Source organism: Triplophysa dalaica, chromosome 21, assembly GCF_015846415.1.
Source record: "Triplophysa dalaica isolate WHDGS20190420 chromosome 21, ASM1584641v1, whole genome shotgun sequence".
In the NCBI taxonomy this organism is placed as follows: domain Eukaryota; kingdom Metazoa; phylum Chordata; class Actinopteri; order Cypriniformes; family Nemacheilidae; genus Triplophysa; species Triplophysa dalaica.
This window is the reverse complement of record NC_079562.1, coordinates 16,751,988-16,772,940: the sequence shown is the minus strand read 5'-3', so window position 1 is coordinate 16,772,940 and position 20,953 is coordinate 16,751,988. Positions and strand designations below refer to the sequence as shown.

The 20,953-nt window shown below is 36.2% G+C and overlaps 1 long non-coding RNA gene across 1 annotated transcript; it reads right to left on the bottom strand.

Moving 5' to 3' along the window:
- Window positions 1-1,855: 1,855 nt before the first annotated feature.
- LOC130409957 (uncharacterized) lies at window positions 1,856-8,800 on the bottom strand. The gene is made up of 3 exons (XR_008904958.1): window positions 8,681-8,800; window positions 3,121-4,828; window positions 1,856-2,995 (listed from the first exon to the last, which is right to left on the bottom strand). It is a non-coding gene; the product is annotated as an uncharacterized LOC130409957 (long non-coding RNA).
- Window positions 8,801-20,953: the final 12,153 nt, after the last annotated feature.

Genomic DNA, 20,953 nt, shown 5'->3' with positions numbered 1-20,953 from the left:
CATCTTGTTGGCCAACATGGCCTTATGGGCAGGTTAGATCGCCACCTGTTGGTTTGACGTGCTTTCAACAGCGCATTATATCGTGTTTCTGCGTTTTCGTGACGATGCGTTTTTTTTAAATGAAGAAGGATAAAGTACATGTCACAGGTGGACTAGGCCTGAGTCTATTTCTCTATTCTGATGTGTGTTCCTTGTTTATTTGAGTTAATTATCATTTGTATTTTGTTTTCTGTAATTAGGCCCTTGTCTGTTGCTATGGTTACTTATGAATTTTACCTGTGTCTGGTTTAGTTTCCCTGTTTCATCAGTTCATTGTCTTTTGGCTTGTTGCACTTGAAGTATTTTAGGTGTACTTTGTGTGGCTTGTGTCTTGGATTATGCACAGAATGTAAAACACCCTAAAAACATTAAGCCTTAAAAACCAAGATGGGTATAAACGCACTCTGTCTCCATACACTCATTTTTTTAATGTTATGTTCCTTATTTGAACAGATATCGTGATTTTTATTGTGAAATAACTTACTTTTTAAAGGAGGTTCAAGTTGAATCAGGTCACAAGTGTCACCCACAGAGTAACCAGGTATATGTACTGTATATTAACTGTATTTAACTACGTTTACCCCCAGAGATCAATCAACGTACTGTATCACCTATAATCCCAATCAAACTAATTGTAATGCTGCTGTATCCGCGACAAACATCTCAATGTTCAGTATCTAAACATGAGCGTCTGAGAGAGCATGTGCTTATTAAACAAATAGACAGGAACACACAGTTCCCAGCCTTTAGTTTAATTACAGTTCAGAACATCTCCGTCAGTGCGTGTGAGAGATACGCTGGCCTCTTTCATCAGATTGATCAATTATTCATGCATTATTCATACGCTCTGCACTGTAAGGGTGAATGAACCGCTCACATTCATAAATCAAAAATGAGCAAAGGACAGAAACAGACGGAGAGTAAGATGGCCATTTACCACAAAAGGACTACAAAAGGTTGTTTAAGATGGATATATACTGTATATATGGGACATCAAATGACAGATCTGCACCAAAAAGATCAAGGGAGGCCGAAATTTGAGAAAATGAGTTATGTAGGACGCAGAACATCAGAAGAACACACTGAAAGCTTGAAACAGGATGATACCGACGACTCTTTTCATTCATAACACTGCACATTAAGCTTTGATGTAAAAAATCATATCTTAATGTAATGCAACGATAAACAAACCAAGAAAACCATTAAGTCTGTTATAATCCTGATTTCAGCAGTCACTGTGCATGAATCTGTCATGATGAGAACGAAAAGAAGCTAAATTTACTCTTTAATCGCATTACTACATAGATGAGGGTAAAGACAGCGGATAAACAACCATTCATTTCTCTATAGAGACATAGCTTTGAATACATCAAGATAAAGCCCTTCTGCCTCATTATATTTCACACACGATCAAGGTCCTCATTCATTTCCAGATTTTATTTCTCTTGAGAGTGGATGTTGAGTTGGAGATTATATAATGTGGCTGTTAGAAGCTTGTGTACTTGTTGGTTGGTGAATGCACATGAATAAGTTACATGCAAGGCAGCGTCTTAAATGGCAGCACACCCACAGGGCTTTTTGCCCCTGCTGAATTAACACAACAAATGCTAATATATAAACACAAATATACACTCCACCCGTCAGATGTTTAGGGTCACTTGTTTTTCATGGTTTCAAAAATTATTTTGATCTAAAGGCTAATGTCTGATTGTTTGAAATTAGGTAATGTATGAGGACATGTTCCGACATCCATTTATTTCTTTAGTAAATATACATTTAATTTTTCAAAATGATGAAATGAATGTTGGACGAAATAATGAGGAAGAGGAAACCAGTAAGAATCCAGAGTAGATGTAAACTCTTTCAGAATGTTAAACTTTTCAGTATTGTTCAGTATCTCAGGATTGTGCGTCAAGAAGCTGCTTTATATAAAGATGGTATTTTATATACTGTATGTATATGCATACTGTAATTGTATAAATGTACATTTCATTGATTGATTTGAATTAAGTTATAGGACACAACACAACAAACAACCCATACGAAATCATATACTGGCCTATTCAAAAACAGCAAATGATTAACACTTATACAATTCCTTACAGAAAGCTATCCAATGGCTTCAGAAAGCTGGAATATTGGCCATGGATTGTACATACTGTATTTCTGTTTGGTTCACCACCGATAAAAATGATTTACAATAAGCATACAGTTTAGATTGGTGGTATGCTTCTGTTCTTGGCAAAAACTAGCTGCCAATCCCGCAGCCAGCATGAATATGAGCAGGGAGCGCAGCAATAATATTTAAGTGTAACACATTATGTAAACTAATTGAGACTAAATTATGGAAAGGAATAACAGAATTCGAGTCTTGATAAAAAATGTGAAGTGGAACTGGGGATTGAGGAGGGTAATTAGCTCCTGAGCAACGCAATAAGATGCTGTTAGCTGTATGAATTTTTAAAGCAGTTGTTGTGATGGCGTCATATTTCTATAGGTAGATGAGGATCAGCTGATGCGAGCTTGACTCACCTGACTAACACTAGACATCATACACTTACAGACTTTTTGAAAGTTTCAGATAGAAAAACACTAACTGCAGACTGGCAGAGAGCTTACTGCAACACGTCCAGACTGAAAATCTGAGCAAAAGTCTTGTAGTGTATTTTAGCCTTAAGATCATCTGGACTTTACCCAGGATTGTCGGAAGGGAAGAAATTGGCCCGATTATCTTGTGGTGAGGCCCCGGCATTAGAAACCTGCAGTTTTCATTGGCGCCCCCTCCATCGCTCAGCTTCCTCCACAGCTGCAGGAAAAGAATTAATAGTAATCCGGCATTATGGGCCGAGCAGCATCCATCAGTAAGAATTTGGCCGGCTTGAGACTTGAGATATGACTGTAAACACTGACCACATAATCCCTTCATAACACTAGAGCAACATCATTCATGTTCATTCTGGAGGAGCAGAGAAAATCACACAGTAAGAATGAATCAACTCCACTGTCTGTAAAAAGCTACTACATTTATAAAAAAATATTTCTAATTTTAAGGATATTTAAGAAAAGCGTAAATCAGTCTACATGTTTTCTTCTTGCGAATTCACCATCGGATGTTGCCCAGCATGTGCTGACTGTGCCAAACAGATCAGGGTTACAGAGCGCAAACGTCATGTGTTTATTGCTGGCGTCTGTGGCATATCTTTCTCTTCTATCTCACAAACACACACACACAAACAGAGAAATGCATCAATTCAGATTCACACTCTATCGCTGAAATATTAATGTGAAACTCAATCTTTTCTTCTGCACAGAGGCGACCATCTGCTGTTGGTAGACCACAACACCTACTCAGTGTTTTCTAGCACATCCACAGACCTTATGTGAATCGAAACACAACGAAAAATGGTCCCTAGCAATAAACATGAAATTCTCTTTTTATTTCATATACACTACCAGACAATTGTACATACTGTAAAACTTTTTAAAACCTATAAAAACCACTTGTTGGTGCTAATTGACTTTATTATAGCTTTCCATACTTTTGTCAATGATTTGATCCAATTCAGCCAACATTGATTGTACTACAAACATAAAGCGTTTTAATCCGGCAGTGTGTTGAGCAGATGTGTCCTCATACTTCTCTTAAAACCCATAGCAACTATAGACATAGTGTATACATCTGCAGATTTTTTTGCAGTTTCACAATCTTAGCATTAAGGAATATGGAACACACATTGGTTAACTTGCGTGTGCCGTTGTGCAAAAATGCAATGAACCTAGTTATTACACAAACCTATTACACAATTGAATGATTCACTAAATGAAATGAATACTGAAAGAATCATCACCAAGATTGGAGAATTATCACTGTGTTTATAGTCAGGGAAAAAGAAAATCGCTGTCTAGAAGTCCGTCATAAATGTTGACACTCACTGTTGACATTTGACATATTTCAGTTCATCCACCAAAATATTACAGACTTTTATAAGAATCTTTCTCGATTCAATGCATTCAATTAAGAATGTGTTTTTTTATACAACAGCATGAAAAATGTAATTTTACTGTTATTTTTACAGTTTACGGTATAGAAAACTTACAATAACGGAAAAAATCATTAATAATTTTACTGAGGAAAAAAAATGTAATTTACACTATTGTCTAAACTAATATTTTTTTTTTTAAAGGATTTTTATTCAGGCGCTTGAACTGTACTTTTTCACATAAAAAAAAAATCAACGAGTTAGTGGGTGTTTTACGTGCGATAATTATGGAAGCATCAAGCCAAAGTTTTTCCATTCCGAGTGTGAAAACAACAGCTGTAAAAGACAATAAACATGTTGAGGAGTCCCTGACATGAGAGGAAGGATGCAGGCAGATGGAGGCCGCTGGTCTTCTCATCACTGTTCCTCTTTTTGTGACACATACAACACGATCGTGTCTGCTTTCAACTGATCTCAGCAAAAACATGACACCAGCTTCCTTCCTCCTGAAGATTACTAATGTCTGGATGGGAGTGATGTGAAGGGATCAAAAAACTGCATGGCACGCAGGTTTGGTGTATTTTGAGGAAATTCACTCTTAGTAACGTGGATTTTTTTGTAATCTGATTCATGTTAAAACACCTTCGTAAATGTTAGCCATTGGTGGATTGATTTCAAAAACACTGGATGACGGTGAACTCTGTGGGTGGGAATTGAAGTCATGCATCGGTTGACAGTATGTGGTAGGGGTGCTTGGAAGGTCACAGTCTGACTGGAGAGCCCCCTCCTCCACTGCGTTAAGCTGTAAACTAAATTAGATAAGCATTGAGTGAAGTGATGAGAAATGTTTAATATATTCTGTGAGGATTTCAGCATTCCACATTTCAAGCGTCACGTTTTTGGATATTAGCTGTGTCATGCTGTGCTGAAAGTTGTTATAATGCAACACTCCATGACATTCTGTGGAAACCGAACCAATTTTCACTGAATAAACCTATGTATGAAGAGGGTTAGCAAGACTTTCTGGATGAGCATTAAAATGGCTAATTGATTTTCATGAATCAAGCTGATGAGGTCTACAATGTTTTCTATGTGTCATCACATTTTGCTAACGAGTAAAAACAATTTCACTTTTGCACTCTAGAAATAATCTGGTAAATAAGTGTTGCAGAGACAGAGGTGTGTTAATGATTGAGAACTACTTCATAGTAGTACTGCATAGGGCATAGCACAGAAACAGCCCGAGAAAGTGTTCTCAGTGATCTTCTTACCTTTGCCGATACTGGTGTATGCAGCGATTTGGTTTGCCCTTGTGTTATTGGTTAGGCTTCAAATATGTGTGGGTCTCTTTGGGAGAGTCCTCAGCTGGTTTCGATGTTATTTGACTGACCGAGCCCAGTTTGCTAGACTCACAAAGTTTGCTGAGATCACAAAGTGGGAACTGTGCCTCTTTGTCAAGGTGTTCCTCAAGGCTCAGTGTTGGGGCTGATTTTTTTTAGAATGTATCTGCTCTGATCTCCTAGCACTTTTTCTGCCCTGAATGATTGTTTAGATAATATCCCAAATTGGATTCAGAAAAATTCTGAAACTGAATGGCTCCTATACAGAGCCGGTGCTTTTTGGCATGGTAGCAGCTACTTGTAAGGCTTATTATATTAGTTTGATCCATATGGCTATCCTCACTTCACAGGTGCGGAATCTAGGTGTTATTTTTGATCCTCAATTATAATTTAATGCACATATTAAACATATACTAACTAACAAAAATTGCCTTCTATTGTTTCACGAACACAGCTCGACTTAGACCTTTCTTTGGCTGATGCTGAAAGGCATCGCTTGATGTCACTAAATAAACTGCAGTGCTACATCTCAATATGAATCAACCCAAAGCATATTTACACTTTACAGACTTCAACCAGTCATCACCCTGCGATATTTGATGGTGTAGAATGCCATCTATCTACCTGCAGGATAATCGTCTTTTCTCCCGATGGGGAACTTGAGCGCTCTGATGGCAGAGGGAAGAAGATCGTAGTGACTGCCAGCGAAATGGAATCACTATAATGGCCACTAATCCAGCCCCCGAGATTCACACATGAGATCACTCCTCCTTTCTCTCTGCCATTTGAGAGGTTAAATGGGGATAATATGAGCTAATTGGAGACCGTTGTCACTGCTATGTGTGGGTTATATGATTCTCTCCTCGCTGTGTGTTGATTATTCAGAACAAATCAAGACGATGTACAGATAATTGTTGTTTTTGATAAAGGTTATTGTATCTGTTGTTTGGTGTCTTTCTTTTAAATGTGCACCTTAAAAGGTAACAAGGCACCTCAAAAGAGAAGATATCTCCAATGTTATGAATATAATACCGACTCATTCTTTGCTTACCCAATAAAACCCTTCCTTGATCTAAAGGTAAATGTTTAATTAGAAGGCAAACATGACCTCACCCTAAATAGATTGAACAGCTACTAAAATTGACCTTTTGCAAACCATTTCAGTATCGACATGTTCAGAGCCTATCTTAGAGTCCAATGCTAATTTAAATCCAATATAGGACACTATGTACCCTTAATTTCACATTAATTTTAACTGGCTTCTTTCCACTGCAACACAAACAATTCATCTTGACAAATTTATAGTACTCATTGTATTGCTCAGCAAAAAGGAAGCAATTCGATGACCTTTACGTTATACCGTTTGATCTGTTTCTCTGTGTTTGTGGCTGTTGTTAGGGAGTGAGTGTCTTTATACTATATTGAATATGTGTCAAACAAACAGTTTTTTTTATTTTGAGTCTATGATGTAATTGTTGTGTACGTGCCGCATTGAGCCGCACAACATCATTTGTTGTATATTGCTGTAAAGCTTTTGTCCGTCGTGTTCTATCTTCCTGTGAGTATTAGAGTGTGGTTCCCCGTCCTGACCCCTGGGTTTAATCTGAATCTCACTCTTCAGCTCAGAGTGAAAAGCCAGAAGTTCTGCCACGCACGCATTATGAAAATAGCCTCATAACTGAGGATTACTGCCAAGCAGGGAAACAAATTGATTCGGGATGGGGTCAGAGACTGCTTCTCTCGAAGGGACGAAATTGTTTGTATTTGTAACAACTGTGCTTTCCTGAACGTTCTCCAGAATCTTAGAGCAAAACTACATTTTTAGATTTTTTATTGAAGGTACATTGATCATTTTCTGTTTAGGGCCCTTAATGTAATGGTGTAATTTAGTTGTTAGGGTAACCTAGATGGTCGCTTTTTGTTTCTGTTAAATTCTGGTCCACTATTCGTGATCATTTTTTTCTTGCTAGCCCTTAAGACCAGAACCGCCAGAGTTCACTGTATACCTTAAACCGCCAGCGGGTAAAATTTACCCATGCAGATGAATATTGTTTTTATATTACTAAAATACATATTATGTGACTGTCATCAGAAAGTAATGTATAGAGAGACATGAAATGATTACTTTTAGCTATCAACTATGTTTTTGTTTTATGTTCAAAGCTAAAGTAAGGGGATTGTAAATAACACAATTTTTGTAAAACGTGATGTGAAAAAATGACAAAAATTTAGTTCTAGTGTTAAAGATATATAACATATTTTATATAATATATGTTTATAAATGAGGTCAAATGGGTCTGATATTGTTTGGTCAAAGTCGATTCTGCCACATGTACAGTACAAATATATAGAGGATTGAAGTTGCGTTACTCTCAGACCCATGGTGTATACAAATAACACTGCACAGAATAAAAATATATGTAAAAAATTTACAAATAAATACAGATTAATATATATATGTAAGATGTAAGACAACTTTTACATATATAAAAAAAGAATATAGGTAATTGCAGATAGAGTGCAAACCAGTTAAATGGCAGATTCTTTAAAACATCTTCTTTTGTGTTGTGTAGAAGAAAGAAAGTCATACATGTTTGAACAGCACCAGAGTGAGTAACAGAACATAATTATGTCTTGTCTTCCCCAAACCTGTTAAAGTGATAGTTCACCAAAATTTTAAAATCTCTTGTCATGTCATGTATGTGTCTTCTTCCGCAGAACATAATAGAAGATATTCTGAAAAAAGTTGGTGACTGAACAGTGATGACAGAATTTTCATTTTTGAGTGAACTATCCCTGCAAGACTACTGGGTTAACATGTTAACATTTATTAACACAGCTGATTAACAAGTAAAAATAAGCTGTGCGTTCAATTTTAAATGTATTTTCCTCAGAAGCATTGAAACGTCGAGGTGAATTATTGCTTATAATTCGCTTTATATGACTACTTGGCAACAGAGCATTTAACAAGTCCTCAATCTTTGCTCGGCATAAGTCAGGCCATTGTGAATAGGTTATTGCTACAAAGATAAAGACAATAGCATTAAAACTGTGTCAACAGAGTTTCTAGCTAGATATTTACACTGCTTTATCAGCTCTACACACAACCAGAGCTTGTAAAATCTGCCGACACCAAACTCTGTAACTGCATGCGTACGTGGTTTTGTGAGTACTGTATGAGTGTACCATACTTATGTAAAATATTAATCCATATGTGACATCATTTCTTCATTTGTCTTCACCAATGGCATGAGCACTGCCATTGTATCTCAACATATAGGAATATAGATACAATCGCAATGTTTATGTGCTTTTGCTTACCCTCATTGTCCATCTGCGGTGTATCATAGATGTATTGTGATTTAATAGATGTCTCCACACATACACACCTCTGTTGTTAAGAGCAGAGCGAGGGCTTTTGCAATTACCTGTTAAACTTTAACTGGCCACCGGATACACAGCAGCCTTATCTGCCCAGCTGCCCGACTCTGTTTTTTTCCACATGCTGAGGTCAAGAGAGAGAGAGAGAGAGAGAGAGAGAGAGAGAGAGAGAGAGAAAATAAAACAACCATTTTCCAATGGTAGATGTTTGTCTTTTGTTTAGCTGAAAGATAATTTTTTGTTGGAAAACATTCACATTAATCATACAGTCATGAGAGCCCATTCTCTAAAAGTGATCTCAACACTATCAAAAATGTAACGTTGCAGAAAGGTTAAAAGAACATTTTATTGACGTTATGTAAGGGAAAATGTACAGGAAGCCGGTTGTTATTGCAGTAATAAGCCCCGACAGTGCGATCAGGACCTGACACGAAGCAGAGGGTCATGGCATCACCCTGAAAGGGCTTATTGACATGAAATGTGAATTTGAAGCTCATTTCTATTGATTGCAGACCTTCAGCAAGGAAAAGCCGTTTAGTTTCGGTTTTAAGGTGAGAAACGACGTTTAAATGTCACGCGCAGGCGTTATGTCATATGTTATTAAAAGACATATTTATATTTAATTTATCCCCCAAAAAAAGAAAAAATTATTTGCTGCATCTGGGTTACCGTGTGTTATTAGTTTTGAGCGGCTGTTATCTGGGAATAACGAACCTGAGACTGGCCAATCAGAATCAAGCATTCTGACAAACCATGTTATAAATGTGATTAAACATTCTTAGTTAGAAAAACATTGGTATAAAACATTACTTTTACTAAGTGGAGAAAAAACTGTTTCAAAAGTTAATGGGGATGTTAGCAAAACGTTCCCAAAACATATTTTTGTTAAAAAGTTGCCAGCTGCCACTGGTTAAGGCCTTGTGAAATTAGTCTATTTTTATCTGAAGACCTTCTGACAGACCAGCAAAATCAGCTAAACAGCATCTTGACTGAACTGAGACCAGCTAAACCAGCAAGCTGTCTTAGATTAATTAAACCAATGCATGCATTCTTGTAGCATGGAAAGTAGTCAAGGTGTAGATTTCCATCTCAGCGGTCATGTCTATCCATCTCAGCGTGTCTGAACTCAAGCAGAAAAACTGATCGATTGCGAATGGAGTCAGGAGGCTTGTGGGTCGACTGACCAGTAATGGTGTCGGGATCTAATCAGTATGAAATAAAAACCACCCGAGGTAAGAGATCAGCTGGAGATTTAATATGTGTGCACACACTTGTTCGATCATTCACCACTCAATATAGTGAATGCTTCTTGTGAGTCAAAATAAGTGAGTTAAGACACAGCCGTGGACTGTACTGCACTTTCTTTTGGGAATTTGAATTTGAACAAGATCCTCCAACTTGTGCGTTCCCGTCTGGCTCATTCAAATCAACCAATCAGTGTTTGATTTGTTGTTACGTGCCGTTTAGGAACGGCTTCTGAAATAGATTTTACCACAATAATAGACCACCATGAAACAATGGACAATGAACAATGGATCATCGACATTTGGTGTACAGGTTCATACCTCGTGTTATGACGTGGCCCTACAGAGGCAGAGACCGTCATTAAGACACAAAAGGTTTCGTCATCGGTGATGGAGGTGTGCTGAGAACCTGAAAACATGCCTCACCTTGTATTGTTTCTGACAGGCGTTGTCTTACCCAGACATGGCAGTTTTATGTAACCCGGGATGGGGAGAGCCTACTTTCCTCACTGTATAGGACCCAACCTCATAGCCTCATAGCAAAGGTTCTTCCCTTCACAACGCTTTGTAGTTGTTGTGGTTATGTTTATGCCTGTGGCAGGACCTTGTTTAGGTAATGAACAATAAATAAAAATGAGAATCCAGAGTTAATATAATCGTTAACTATATTTTATCATATTATTTATGTGCATTTTATAAAATAGAGGTAATAAAACAGCATCACAGTATTAAATTATGTATATTCGAAAGTTAGGTAATGCAAATGAACCAGATGATTGTCTTTAAACTGCTAAGTGACAACCTCATGAAATTAAAGGGACAGTTCACTCAAAACTGAAATTTATGTCATCATTTACGCTCTCATATTGTTCAAAATCGTCAGTTTTGGGCGAACTATCACTTTAAAACACATGTACTAGCACTGTATGTTTATAAAAAGCTTTTGTTTGACACAATGTGCATTGTATATTATAAAACTGACATGATTTGTATTGAAAATCAACTCAGCTGTTGCCTGAAGCCATGGGATATTCAGAACAACAGTATTTGTTTGTCTGATCTTGCTTGTATATGTTATACAAATGAATGGAGAGCAGATGATTGGTTTACCAAATGAATCTTGGCATAGAACATAAACAAATAGGACACAGCTGACGAACAGAATGGTTAAATAAATGATTTTTAATAAAAATCATACAAATTTCTGGAATAAGTCAAATCTCTAATGAAGTAAGCAACATCAGCAGTATGATCATGTATACAGGAAACATACTGTATTTCCGACTAGTTGTTCATGTAAACTGATTCTTCAGATGGACTTACCTTTAATGATATACTGTAACAAATTAAAAATATGAGTTTACACATCGAGTTTGAATCAAATTCATTGAGTTGACTAATATTTTTAAGTTGAATTAACTCAAATTTTTAAGGCAACCAGGTATATATTTTCTTCAACAAAAAGCGAAAAGCTTTGAATATGATTGATTTTATATCCCTTTATCTCATTTTTTGTAATTAATACATAAGCTGTAAAAAAACTATTATTCAAGAAGAATGTGAAGTGATCATTGACTTGGCCTAAAAAGCACATATAAACATTTAACTATGAGTTGTTTATAAGCATTAAAAAAGGCTTGTACACTTGAATTATGATGTCTTTTGTGTGAAAAGGACATAGGATTATTATGTTTACATGAATAATGTGACTTCTTCAACCCAGAAACAACCGGATGAACAGGTTGGAAAAAAGATGAATGAAGCTCTTGGTTAAGAAGCTTCTTCTTGAAGAACGCCTACGTGTGTTGCATAACAGAGAGAGTTTTAAAGTGTGATGTGTTGTAAGAGGAAGAGAATTTCTGCTATAGCTGAAGGGCATTTATCACTGCTAAACTCCATTAGACTGCTTTCAGCATCTATTCAAATAGCATGAGGTTAAAGGAATCGTTCCCCCAAAAATAGCATCTCGCCAATATAATTACACTCATATAATACCAAAACCATATCCTATTAAATGGCATTATATTGCTATTAATGAACATATTACTTTAGTAGAATAGACATGTACGAGAGAAATTCTACTGAGCTAACCATCCCAGATTACAATATACATTTCAGTATACTCTATTCAATTGAGGCAGTTTCTAATGTGTTACGGTCCTTATACTTTCAGTAATTTCCCCTCTTGGCCTCAAACCAAAGTCTAACACTCTGAAAACCACATAGTCTTGTATCTCAGTTTTCTTGTCATCTTTTTGAAAACTTCAAACAAAAATTCTTACACGTTTTTTTTTGCCAGACGCGTCTTGTGCTAAAATATTTTCAAGCTGATGTCACATTGTATAAGTTGTGGCTGTCACCAGATCCAACGTGTAAACATGAGTCAGATATCACAGAGACTGTAGCACTTCACAGCTCTGACACGTTTTGCTTTGGGTTGTCGGTGTACTAAGCAGATTTTTCTGTAGCAAAAGTTCACCCATAGGAAAAACTTTGTAATCATTTATTTTGTCATTTCAAGCAAATAAAGTTGATGAAACTGTTAGAATCCGAAAATTACAAAAGCAAAAAGTTCATAAAACTAGTGGGCTGAATCAAAGTTTGTTTGTAATACTCAACTTAACTTTATTTATATAGCGCTTTTTACAATTTCCATTGTTACAAAGCAGCTGTACATGAGACATGTTGACTATAAGCAAAACAACTAAAGTCAAATACCTGTAAAAACAAGAAAAAGGTGAAAACAACAGAAGACTGACATACCCACATACAAACGCTCCACACACACAATATGGATACATATAAACACATCGGCATAGACACACGGACACACACGCACTCTCAGTAAAAGCACACATTTAAGATAAAGGAGAGAGAAACACAGGTCAAAAATTAAACAGACTATGAATTTCTATATGTAATATTGATTATGTATATCTACTGAATTCTAAATTCTAAACACCTGTGAGAAGCCATTTCAATCAGTGATGGGTAGAAGATACTAAGTAATTAGTTACTGTTATTTGAATTATTTTCCCTTGAAAAAGTAAAGTAAGGGATTACTCTAATTTTTACAAAAAAATATTTAATTAAAGTTACTTACATTGAAATTCAAAGTCTGACTTTAAAATCCATTCCTTGATGTATAATTCTTACTTTCGTTATACTCTGGTCGGTTAATAATACTATTTAATGTAGTTTTATATACATTTGAATGAATTAAGAGTCGTTTAATGTCTATTTTTGAATCACTTAACTCATCAAGGTTGATATAGCATATTATAAGTAATTAGTAACAAGTAATTAAATACTTTAAGAGAGTAACTTTCCCAGCACTGATTTCAATCTTTTCAGACCTATGTACTTAAATGGGGGAGGACAGATGTTTCTAACATAGCTGTCAAGAATCACAACATATTTATGACCAACAATTAAAACTGACATTGACTGTTCCATATGTAATCTTTATTTCCTCAGTTTGAATTGCGCAAAAATTTGAGGTTGCTTCCGCTGCTTTGCCTCATGCTGTGCGTGTCCCCGCACTGAAAAGTCAACACTTTTTATCCATTAACAATGGCCTGTTTAAACTGTAAGACGGGTATTTCTTCACTAGAGCGCCCATATTGAGCATTGTAATGGCAGTGGTGTATCTTGTTAATTTTACTATCATTGGCTGTTTCTTCATTTCTTCTGACAATATGTGGGTTAAATGTAATTTTTGTTTTATTGTTTAGCTTAGGCACTGTATGTAATGGTATTTAATTGTTGTTTTTGGAAATTGAAGCCCCTTCAATTTCATTTGCATGGACAAAAGCAACTAAAATATGCAGTCCAACCTCTCTTTTTGTGACTCATGAACACATTAAAATGGTTTCTTCAAGGGCAGAGGTCGGGGATCATTTCCTTAGATCTGTTTACTCGTGCCATGCAGGGATACGGTCTAGTGACAGTATGGACACTTGTGGTACTTCAGGGCTCCAGGACATAGCTCTAAATCTGACCAATTAACACCTGCCGGGGTTGCTGCTGCCAACTCAAATGTGAGCGGCGCATTGAGGTAGAGCAGCAGAGAGCTTGTGGACGCATTGCTCAGTCAATTTAACACACTGACACTAACTGCTACATTTTAGAAGGATGCTGGAAGAAACCTGCAAGTTCTTCGACTGCACTGTACCATCCAAAGGAAAATACAGTTTCAGTCATGGATCATTTAGAACATTCTTCATTAGGGACATAATTAGACAGCGCTACAGGCTTAGAAAGCAAATGATGAGATTCCTGATACTCCCCATGTGGTGTTTTGTAACATTGTTATGTAAATCCAACAGCAAACATTTCAGTGACAGAAACAGAAAACCAAAGCACCAACGTCGCTCTGAATATAATCTCCAGTGTCGGAGCAAGATCCTATGCTACACAGTCTCATGAAATGTTCCATGACTCATTGAGTATATAGGCTCCAGAATACTGAATAGATTGCCAAACAGCTCGGGCCTAAATCCAACTTTCTGTGTTTGCGTGGGATTTACTTCGTTTTGCTGCTAAGATATTGAGAAAGCTTATTGCGAACAAAGAATTAGTTCTTGGTTAAGCTGCATTTTATTGACCTTTACAAGGTCGTAGTTTAAAGTGGGGCGCTTAACGTCAATAATACATGAGAATTGTGGTTCTGTGTCAAACAAGTTAGTTTCGATTGTGGTTATTGGAACTCAAATTTATTTTAACTTTAGTTTTGCTCCGTGGCTTAAAGTTAACGTGTTCATTGTCACACGTGTTACACGGCACTCTAGAATACTTAATGCTACATTATGATTGGCCAGTCTTTACAATCCAGGTTCTGTTATGCCCAATTACTCAAATATTTTAAAAATGGTTTAACCAAATGGTTACATTGTTTTTTTTACTATTTCTGCCCATGACTTGATGGTTAGTATTTGTTACAAATGAGCTAATAAAATACTTCAAATAAAGATTTAATTTCCAATAAATAACAAGTAGCAGTTTATTCTGCATTAACAACCAGCTGTATGTACATTATTACTTCCTTGTTATTCAGCCATTACTCACACATTCAAAGCCATATGACCTTAAGAAAATATATATATATACTGAATATATATAAATATATAACAATTGTGCCCAATTTTCCATTCATTGAAAGTGATACAGGACTTACAGGCATAATAACACTAGTTCTTGACTCATGCACTACAGTTCAAGTCCTGCATAAAAGATTGCAAGCAAAAAATCCTATTTTTAATTTCGATATTTGTTCTTCTCTACACTTTGAAAGGGACAACTAAAGAAATGGCACATGAACACAGTGTGACGTCAGACATATCTGGTGATGTGATGAACCAAGATGAACCAATGGTTCTAACCATCGAATGGCATTAAAGTCAACCGTAACGTTTTTGAATATTTATTATTTGACATTGGCAGTTAAAAGGTCCAGTGTACGAAATTTAGCAGCATCTAGTGGTGAGTTTGCAAATTGCAACCAACGGCTCACGCCACCCCTCCCCTTTGAAGCACTACTGTTGGTGGCTGACACAGGACTAAGATGTCGTCACAAATTGCTGAAGGAGATGACATATTTATGAAACGCGTTTCGTGGAGCAGTTTGTCCGATTAGGGCTAATATAGAAACAACATGGTGAATTCCATGTAAGTGAACCCGTGGTGAATGTAGATAGAAATAAATCATTCTAAGGTAATGAAAAACATAACGCTTCATTATGTAAGGTCTTTATACACCTCTGACAACATATATATTATATTGCACTTCTGTCAATAGATAAAAAATACACAGGACTGTTAAGAAATTTCTTAAGATAAAAAAATGTTGCGACTTTAGCGTTTTGCCGGCATGCTAATAGTTAATACGCATGGTGTGAATCAACTGTACAGAGGTGTCTTTGTAGTAAGATAAACAAGCCAGTTCCTCTCACACCTACTAATGTATCAACCGTTGATTACTGCTAGTATAAAATAAGTCTGACAAGAAAATAATTGGAAGTCTAGGAAAGACGAGCGAGTCTATTTTTAAGAGATAAGACTTGTTATGATAACACGGTTAAATATTATTTACTGTTTGAATCGCAATGACACAGTGTGAAATGTAGATTTCTATATAATCAGCATGCAACAGAAACTGGGGCCATAACATTCTCCTACTTTTCCACTAGGAAACATGCTGATTTAATAATATAATGGATGAAACAGAATCCCTTAAACACCAAACAAGGGAATGGAGGAAATGTATTTCTGAATAATAGGGGGGAGGTTTGTAAGGCATACAGTATCAAACGATGAGCTAGCGGCCAGAAGAGGAACAATATCAAGAGCCTGTGAGTCAGAAGAAAAGATCTGCTCATTAACTACCTCTGAAAGAGCTGTCTCAATGCTTGTACTGCATGATGTTACGTCTCCTTATGATGAATCACTCATGTCCTAATATTCCACACTCGTGAGTGTCACTTTGGATAAAAGCTGCTTAATGAATAAATGTACATATAAAGAGGACACCAATGTAGGTGTACATGTACATTTATTCATTAAGCAGCTCTTTCCAATGAAAGAGATTATTGTGAAAGCGACCCATCTTGCCCAACAGTCTGAGACTGGCCTATTATCATTGATCAACGTCGAATGGACAAAAGGATTCTTTAGTGTTAAATACAAAGTACTTCTTAGAATTTGAGTTCCTCAGAATCTGTAGTCTCTCTTTTTATTTTATAATTTTAGCGACCATTAGGATCCTGCTGTATCTAATCCACAGATTTTCCTCAAAAATCACCTCAGACAGTTTGAAAAAGGCAAAGATCCTGTCAGGTGTTTGAAACAATGCCAGAATCAAGACATCTGCTCAAGTGTGGTGATGGTTGACAATATAGTAAGTGATAACCAAATATACAAGTGTTATGTTGTAAGATTTGGAGAAGTGATTTATACAGCTCACATCTGGCCTATATGTGACCCTGGATCTCAAAACCAGTCTTAAGTAGCACAGAAGAACATTTTTAGTTACAGCCATCATTGTAGGGGTCAATAATATATATTTTTCTTTTATCCCAAAACTCATTAGGATATTAAGTAAAGATCATGTTCCATGAAGACATTTTGTAAATTTCCTACCGTAAACTCTAAAGAATATGATTCTTAAGAAGTTGTTTAATGATGGTAAAGATTTAATTCAGATCCATGAAGAGAAATGGTTATTTGCTTTGAGAAAGGGTTCTTTATTCCCGGCTTTTTTTGGGTTCCTGATTGGTTCTTTCTCCTGCATCAAAGTCCTCATTTAACAGTCCTTCTGAGGTACCTGCAGACTGACACATTATAAGCTTCAGACTGTTTTTAATCATGTAATTTATGTTCTTTTGAATTATTAAATATATTCTATGGTTAGGTTATATCATTTATGCGAGTCTGCTTTACCAATTATTTAGGTTAAAATGTATATACTCTACTTAACATTTAAAACAAATTTTATATAAATAATGTTATCCTAGCATTAATTATTATTTATGTCTACTGGTTGAGAAACTTCCACAAACCATTTTTCTCAAATATTTTCATGCACATCATCTTGATGTTTCTGCAACAGTATGTGGTACAACAAGTATTAAGGTTTATTTATTGATATTTCAGTTTCGTTTGTGACCTTGTGCTGGGAGTGAACTTGGAAGAGACAAGTATTTCTCGCAGTGCTAACCAAGCATCGGTTCAGCTCAGAAGTCAACTGTTTCTTAATGTTTTAAAGGTGATATATTCATGGTTCTTTTCAAGTTTATATCCTTTCCACATTAAAATGATAGCAAATTACAATTAAATCATTTTGGAAATGGAAGTTGTGTGTGTTCTTCAAGTACTTATACGGACATGTCTCTGTTTCAGGTGAATCATAAGCTAAACAGCTCTTAACCACTGCTGGTCTGACTTTGACTTAATGGTTGAGGCAAATTCAGTCACACACTCAAAGTCATCAAAATTTATGAATGAATCTTTAGCCAAACATTGTCTTTATTAACTGCCAAAACCGCAGGAGTCAGCTCAACCAAACTTCTGTCAGGACATACATTTTACACATGAGAGTGACCTCTACACTAACATCAGTTTGTTCTGTCTTCATATCTCATCGTCAGACTCCTGAACCCATCTGACTCACAGACACAGTTTCTGTTCAGCCTGATGCTCAAGGATGATGACCACAGTCAGGGCCGTCCAATGGCATAGTGACCAGAAAATGTGAACAGCTTCTTAAATCATGACGCGATTATGATTAACTATGATTGATGATCTTAAAGCAGTACTTATGCATTTGTAACGGAGACCAGCCAGTGTAGTCTTTGCAACTTCACTCGCCCAGTTCAAGTAATGCCCACATTTAGATTGTGGCCTTGTGGTACAAGCTCCTGCTTCCCAATCAGAACTCTTTGCCTTTTTAAAGTTTGAATCCCACTCGGAGCAGCTTGCATATTTAGAACCATTCTACTGGTAACACTGAAAATATGTGTTTTTAACTGCTGTCAACTAAAGGCTGGAATACACTACAAGACTTTTAAAACTAGATATCATGCACTTGCAGACTTTCTGAACGTTTGCATAGAAAACAAATCCATGATCAAATCTGCAGACTGGCGCAGACTTTCTGCAACGACTCCAGACTGAAAATCTGCGCAAAAGTCTTGCAGTGTATTCCAGCCATAAGTGAACTGCAAAAAAGTGTTTGCTGGCACTGTGACTAGGTTCATGCCATTTATTTAAGAAAATCCAAAATAATACAATCTTTTATTTGTGTCTCTAAAGCATTTGCGCTTTACAAAATGTAAAAAAAAACTCATTTACCTTTATCTAAATAATATTAATAGTCAGATTTTCATTTAATGAGCTCTAATTTTCAACTCCAGTATTATTGAGAGTGTTATTTTCAAATAAAGAGTACGTAATTAGAAACAGTTTTATTATAAATATTTTTGGTTACTTATTTACTTCCTATTTATGTTAATCACAATTCATGTGATATTAAAATAAATATGAATTATTTATTTATTTATTTTTTATAGTGGGGTGCAATCTAAAATCTTGCCTAGGGCAACAACAGAGGCTAGGCCGGCCCTGACCACAGCCATAGTTGAAAAGTGGTGGGAATATGCAATGATCATGGCCTGCAAATTGGAGCCCCATGCCAGACCCTATACTATTGTTTGTCCAGAAACTCAAAATCATTTTCACATATAAAAATAATGGATGTAGTTTCTGCCATTTAACACAACAAACAATATAACTTCTGACTTCTTGGCTGCGCTGCTTGCTGTATAATTTTGCTGATCAGTTCACTCTGAATAGTAATCATGTATTGTTTTTATTCACCTGGTTATATATACAGTATATACACTCACCTAAAGGATTATTATGAACACCATACTAATACTGTGTTTGACCCCCTTTCTCCTTCAGAACTGCCTTAATTCTACGTGGCATTGATTCAACAAGGTGCTGAAAGCATTCTTTAGAAATGTTGGCCATATTGATAGGATAGCATCTTGCAGTTGATGGAGATTTGTGGGATGCACGAAGCTCCCGTTCCACCACATCCCAAAGATTCTCTATTGGGTTGAGATCTGGTGACTGTGGGGGCCATTTTAGTACAGTGAACTCATTGTCATGTTCAAGAAACCCTTTTGAAATAATTCGAGTTTAGTGACATGGTGAATTATCCTGGTGGAAGTAGCCATCAGAGGATGGGTACATGGTGGTCATAAAGAGATGGACATGGTCAGAAACAATGCTCAGGTAGGCCGTGGCATTTAAACGATGCCCAATTGGCACTAAGGGGTCTAAAGTGTGCCAAGAAAACATCCCCCACACCATTACACCACCACAATAATTGCATTAATGAGAAATTGAACAGGTGTTCCTAATAATCCTTTAGGTGAGTGTGTATATATATATATATATATATATATATATATATATATACTTTTATTTCTATACATTTTTGCTATCACATTTCTACAAACTTATTTCTTTGCTTTTTTCTATGTCTCTGTTTAGGGCTAATATGTTTTTTTCTGTAAAGCTCCTTTGCAACAATGCAAAATGGTGAAAGCGATTAATATGTACAGATATACTGAATGTTGCATGATATTTAATGATGTGGGAAATAAAAGTATAACTTGATTTACATGTCTTGCTTATTGCTTTTAAACTGTAAAACTGAAAATATATAAAAAATAATAAAAAATTAAAACCCGTTCTTTAAAAGCGTTCTTTATAGCACCACTGAGGTGCACTGAGCTGAATATGCTACATAAATGAATCTACTGCATGATGATACAAACTGAGAACCAAGCATGAAAACAGAAACCTTAAAACAAGAAACCAAAACTGAAGTAAGTCTTCAACCACTAGATTTCAAAGACCTTGAGGATTATGCAAGTTTGTTATTAAGCACGCAAATATCTCTTCTGAGTTTTCATGAAATGAAACCCTGAAGAAACTTCACTCCTACAGCTCCATTTTCAGCATGTACATTATCACTCACTCACACCCCCCATCAGATTGAAAGGTTTGAGTCAGATTTACTGTTACAGCCCCCTGACCCTCTAGGCACAAACAAGAAGCTGCCTGTGAGATTAGATATCTCCGTTTGATCTTCGTATTGAGTCTGATGATCCTGCACTAAAATATCCTCATCCTGAAAAGGACATTTAGAAGGAATTCAACTTCGCAGAGAAGCCTAGAGACCCAGTTTACCCTCATCATTAATTTTGTTTGTTTTGCGTTTTCAATTTTTTGCCAATAAATCGCATTTCAAATTCAAGTGTGGGTTAGAGAGAGAGAGAGATAGATATTGTAACCATTGTGGCACTATAGTCGAAACTTGAAACTGGAGCTGAATTATTTGCTATATTATCTTGTGTAATTATAACAGTATAGAAAAGTATTCATATAAACCAAAATTATA